Here is a 6,509-nt window from a genome sequence, read left to right on the forward strand (position 1 = left end):
TTTCCCAGCCAGTGGACAAACGGCGCCATTATAAAACTGCACAAAAAAAAATGACCGCAAAGACTGTAACAATTGGAGAGGCATCACGCTGCTTAATACAGTCTACAAAATAGTAGCCACAATCATAAACAACAGGCTACACCGGGTGGAAGAATCGCTACGCGACGAACAAGCTGGGTTCAGACCACATCGTAATTGTGTGGACCAGACAAATACATTGCACATTATTATTGAACAGTCGGTTGAATGGAGATCCCATCTTTATTTGGTATTCGTCGACTTCAAAAAAGCATTTGACTCTTTACGGCGAAGTGCAATTTGGTCGGCATTAAAGAAAAAGAGGGTACCACAGAAAATAATAAACATTATACAAGCGGTGTATACAAACAACAAACTACATGTGCGTCACAACGGAACCACAAGTGATATATTTGAAACAAATACAGGTGTTAAACAAGGTTGTCCGTTATCCCCACTCCTATTCGCCGCACAGTGGTTCAGAATCGTTTTTTCCTGGTCAAAATTCTGTAACTTTTGAACGGATAGAGATATATTCATAGTTCTTTTTTTGTTAGACAGATAACACAATCAGCTTTCAGACGAATTATAAACGGTCAAATTAGGTAGTTGCAGAGAAATTCAAGGTCAAAGTTGAACTTTTGAGTTTTTTAACTATTTTTCATCAAAATATGAGTGTTTTTGTGGTTTTTATATCTTCCTATGTATTAAAGATGGTCAAACACCAACAAATAAACAAAATAATTACCAAAAAAAAAACTAAAAAAAAAATTCAAAAAAATGTCGAAAAAAATTGTACAAAAAATTTTTACAAAAAAAATTTAATTTTTTTCAAAAATTAAAAAAATTCTCCTTGGGTTTTAATAAAACTTATATAACTCGTATAAAAACTCATATACTCAAAAAAGTTGTAATTTGTGCCAAAAACTGAAATTCATATGGAAACAGTATAGAAAAACAGATATTTTTACACATGTAATTTTAATAAATTGAAAAAAGTGTTAAACGGACGGAACGGGACGGGTACAAAAGTATATATGGTCTGGAAGAGGAGACTTTCGGGCATCTTTCTGTGAAAACAGAACTTTGTTCCATGTTGTTCCACAAAAGTTCTAGTCCACTAAATTTGGAATTTCATAAAATTTAGTACCCGAGGAAAAATAAAATAGATCATGTTGTGTAAACGCTACGGTAATTTACTAAAACGATTTTTAAAGGCCACATCCCTACCAACCTTACAGAGAAACAATGAATACAGTAACTGTTATAGTTTCAGAGAAATAGCTTCGTCTTTCTCAGAAATTTGCAAAAATTACGTATTTCCCAAAAATGGGGAAAATGCTCGTTTTTAGGGGCACGCCACGTCCACACCTTCCAATATTTGGGCCTAATTTTTTGGTTTCCTTAGTTTTAATATGTTTACTATCGAATCCCATATAGAAATTAAATATCTTTGACAAAACAAAATTTTGATTTTTGGCCAGGAAAATCGATTCCTGAACCATTGTGCGCCGTAACATTGGATCAAATTATGCTACAACTTGAAACGAAGAAAAGGGGAATCGTCTGGAATTTGCACCGAAAATTAGAGGATCTTGACTTCGCAGATGACATCTGCTTATTATCGCACAAATTCACCGATATGCAAGAAAAACTCAATGAGCTCGTCGAACTGGCCAAAAATGTGGGTCTAGAAATCAACATAGACAAGACAAAAGCAATGCGGGTAAATAACACCATAAATATGCTTATTCACATTGAAAACCAACAAATTGAATGCGTATCGGTTTTTTGTTACCTTGGTAGCGTAATGGCAGAGGATGGAGGAATCGATGATGATTTTAAAAAACCGACTCAACAAAGCGCGCGCCGCTTTCGGTCGGCTAAAGAAAATATGGCGATCAACACAAATTTCAATGAAGACCAAATTACGATTTTTTAACGCGTGTGTAAAATCCACCCTACTTTATGGTAGCGAAACGTGGAAGACTACGTCACATATAATCCAAAGACTTCAGACATTCGTGAACAGATGCCTTCGTATAATTTGTCGCATATTCTGGCCAAACCGAATCACAAACACTGATCTATGGATAATGACAAACGAGGAACCCATAATCCGCCAAATAACAAGAAGAAAATGGAAATGGATAGGCCATACACTACGGAAGCCACAGAACAGCATAGCTAGAATGGCCTTGGAATGGAACCCACAAGGTAGCAGACGTCCTGGGCGACCAAGAAACACGTGGCGAAGAACGGTCCTGCATGAAATTGAAAAGCAAAATACAAACTTAGATAATTTAAAACATATTTGTAACGATAAAGTAAGATGGAATTCTTTTGTAGAAGCCCTATGTTCCCAAGTGGAATAAAAAAAGGATAAAAAAAATACTTGGGGTCTAAAACCGTGGTCGTATCAAAGTGTATATACTCTTTCTAGTCTAAAGGCTGAGGGTAAAAAAATTAAAATTTTCGTATAGACCAAAACGAGGAAGTAACATGTATTCTAGCGTTGGCATAGAGTGAAACTGAAAAAGTAAAAAAGTATCAGTCGGCTTTGTCGACAGAGATATACCCTCAGCCTGTGTGGATTGAAATAATTGTTTTTCCCAAAAAAAAAAAAACTTCTGTATATATGTAGGCTGGTTTTCACAATTTTGGGCGTATGCACCGACAAAAGTATGGATAGGATTGAAGCCCAAAAATTTGCGAGGATATCGATAGATAGGACTTTTTTTATCACACTAGCCTACGAAAAACATAATATCGCTGTAAACAGGGCCCCTACGAAAAAAGTTATTCGAGAGCAGGTCTTAAAGTGAATTTATCCAATATTTTGTGTGGGAGGTACCCGAAGGAGTGGACAAATATAGTCCATATGGAGAAAAGGCCAACGTTTTATTTCAAAGGTAATATCTCTCTTCTGTCTCTATCGAAAGCAAAACCTGGCAAGGAAAGTAGAAAATATCACCTTTACAACGATGTGAAGTAGGTTGTCATAGGTGGTCAAACAACAGAGATATCGCAATAGTCGGTAATGCATCCCTTTTTCCATTTTTTGTGCAATCACGCTGCGAAATTTTGATCGGATTCTCACGAAATTTTGGGGGTTGATAGGGGTCTAACAGAGAAAGAAGCCTATATATGGTTGGCGTACATCACACTTTTCCATTTTTTTTTTATTTGGGTTGTACTGACGATGCACTTAAATGCGTTTAAACAAAATTGACCTGTGTTAATGAAGACATTCAGAGCAAAGGCGCTAAGCTATCCCAATTTTAATATTTTGAATTTTACCAGTCAGAAGCTTATGAACAGGGGTAGTGGCGTAGGGTATCACAAAGTCGGCCCCGACCCGACTATAGCCTTGGCTCACTTGTTTGGAATGTGTAAAGTATGGACCAAATCGGTCACTCCCATCAAGAGTTATCGTACGCATAATTTTTCCGAACATTTTTGAACTTTTGTGAAGGATGTACCTGAAGGAGTGGACCGATCTGGCTTATCTTCGAACTTAAACTAAGTTTGCACAAAATATTACGAAGACGAAATTTTGAACCGAATCGGCAGATCCGTTCGAGAGTTATAATGCGCTCCAACCACTATACACGGTGTCATAGGGCTTTTTTATCTTTCAGACTATTTTCTGAGGAAGTATGGACTTGTCCCTGATGAAACTTATACCGTTATATGGAGGGCAGTGAATACAAGTTACTACAATAAAAATCAAAGCGATTCGAGAACAGGTCCTAATCTGCACTTTTCCTAAATTTTGTGTGGTAGGTACCCGAAGGAGTGGACCGATTGAGTCCATATTGGAACCTCATCTAAGTCTGGTAGAAATTTCACGATATGCAAAGTATGGACCAAATCGGTTACTTTCTTCAAGAGTTATCGTGCGCACAAATTTTCCGAACATTTCCGAACTTTTGTGGGGGGAGGTACCGGAAGGAGTGCACCGATATAGCACATCTTCGAACTTAAACTAAGTTTGTACAAAATATTGCGAAAACCAAATTTTGGACCGAAACGGTTGATCCGTTCGAGAGTTATCGTGCGCTCCACCCAGCCAGACAGACGGACGGACATGGCCAAATCAACTCCAAATTGTCTGAAACACATTTCGTCCAAATCATTATTTCGATGAGGCACATTTTGCCCGTATGAAAGTGTATACCATCGTTAGCATAAATGCTGAGGATATAAAAACACAAAATTCATCTCTATTAGATCGATGGAATGGGTTCAAATGCTGATGAAAATGTCGGTTTTTCAGGACTTCCATTGCATGGGTTCAAATTCTGATGAAAACATCGGATCTTCACGACTTCGTTTGTGAACCAAAGCAAAAGATGCCATGAAATCACGTCATCGCATGGAACCCCTTCCTTCAAATTTTGCTGGGTAGTTCTATCTTTCAGATTCTGCATCACAACTATAATATCTACTGTCTATCAACCACTATAGTTACTTTCCCACAATTGAAAACAACATTCTACTGTTCAAAATGCCATCATCTAGCAATTGTTGTCGACCAATATCTTCTTGAGAAATATTTTTTTGAACAAAAAAGTTGTCTTATTCTAAACCCTATTAAAATCATTTGATGAGTGTCCCAAATTTGTTTCTAAACTTCTGTATGGTGTGAGTGTGAATGACGATATTTTTCAACTTCTACGGTGGTTGGTGTCTAGATTTGGAATTGTTACTCATTATATAAGTATTTTATGATGTAATCTACCGTATTTTTAAGAATATTTCTTATTTTAGAAAATTTGTAATAAGCTTCCAATGGGGCTCGATTTAAATTGACCGTGTGGCCTAATGGATAAGGCGTCGGACTTCGGATCCGAAGATTGCAGGTTCGAGTCCTGTCACGGTCGCAGAATGAGTGAAACATCTCCTATCTAAGCTTGCTCATACATACATACATACTTGAAACAGTTTGTGTATGACTTTGCAAAGTTTTTGAAAAGAAATGGTACAAATTCATGTACATATATAAATAAATCCAGAATATAAATATAAAGGATAACGGAGGATGTTGGGTGAGGGTGACAAACAACATTTGTTGCAAACATCATTTACCCTTCAATCAGTCGACATTATATCCTTGATGAGAATTGTTGGCCCACGTTCGATTCTTCTTTTTTTTTTTTTGCTTTTTTATTTTCAGAGCATGATAGCTTAACACTGAAAAACTCCAAACACAAAGGACAGCTTTATTATAAATCACCCAACTATACACAAACTATCGTATTATTTTCTGCTTATGAACAGGACACCGATACCGTTTTTCAGGTATTCAGGTCTTCAATGCTCAAGTAGCAGGGAACATAGAAGATCAAAAGATCAAATGCTTATGTATCTTACTCGTACTATGTCTCAATTCATATGGAAATACATAATCCCGGAGATTAAGAATCGTTATTAGAAAACTTTCCAATTAAACACCAACCTCTAGAAAGCATCGTGATAACACCTGGTGAAGTTCAGCTCCCACATGATAAAATAAACGACGAGGAGCATCCATGTGCTTATATTTATTACGGAGTTATACATATTCATATTTATTAAGAAACATACAGAATTATTATAAGATTGGACCAACTTCCACATACATAGTTAGTTGGCGTAATGCAAAATAATCGAAAAACAAGTAAAAAAGTATCAGCCGGCTTTGCCGACAGAGATATACCCTCAGCCTGTGTATATTGAAACAATTTTTTCCCGAAATACGTATGTATTTCTTCTTCTTCTTCTTTATTTGCCGATCCGCATTCGGATTTTGGCGATCATACAATAACAAATTAAGTATTTTAGCTGTATATATAGATATATGTTTATGAATATGTTGTGGTAAATTATTCAGCAATGGTGATCTCTCTATTCCTCGCAGCGTTGATAAGGCTTCTTTCATTTGGTTGATTTGTCCACTCCAAAATGTTTGTTATCCAGGATATTTCTCTTCTTCCTCTTGGCCTTTTTCCCTCAATTTGACATTTAATTATGCTCTGGATGACAGAATACTTTTCGTTTCTCATTATGTGTCCCATATAGGATATCTTCCTACTTTTTATGATATCAAGAAGTTGTCGTTTAGTGTTCATTCTTCTCAGGACTTCTTCATTTGGTACTCGGTCAGTCCAAGGAATTTTCAGTGTTCTGCGATAAATCCATATTTCAAATGCGTTCAATTTTTGTTCGTCTATTGACTTAATTGTCCATGTCTCGGCAGCATATAGTAGAGTGGACCATACATAGCATTTTATGAAGCGCATTTTTGTTGTGATGTTGACGTCATGACTTGTTAATATTTTGCGATGGTTAAAAAAGGATTGACTAGCTACTTCTATTCGGCATTTTATCTCTCTCGAGGCATCCCATTGGTCATTTATAAGGACCCCAAGATATTTAAAACTCCTTACCCGTTCTATTTCGTCATTTTTTATTTTCAATGATGTGTTGTTTTGGTAAGTTTTTCTACT

At 36.4% G+C, this 6,509-nt stretch overlaps 1 non-coding gene across 1 annotated transcript; it reads left to right on the plus strand.

The window, feature by feature from the left end:
• The first annotated feature begins 4,831 nt into the window (after nt 1-4,831).
• On the plus strand, nt 4,832-4,904 carry TRNAR-UCG (transfer RNA arginine (anticodon UCG)). The gene has a single exon. It is a non-coding gene; the product is annotated as a tRNA-Arg (tRNA).
• The last annotated feature ends 1,605 nt before the right edge of the window (nt 4,905-6,509 follow it).

This window comes from Musca autumnalis, unplaced genomic scaffold (genome assembly GCF_047663935.1).
Source record: "Musca autumnalis isolate F117 unplaced genomic scaffold, ASM4766393v1 scaffold_1, whole genome shotgun sequence".
In the NCBI taxonomy this organism is placed as follows: domain Eukaryota; kingdom Metazoa; phylum Arthropoda; class Insecta; order Diptera; family Muscidae; genus Musca; species Musca autumnalis.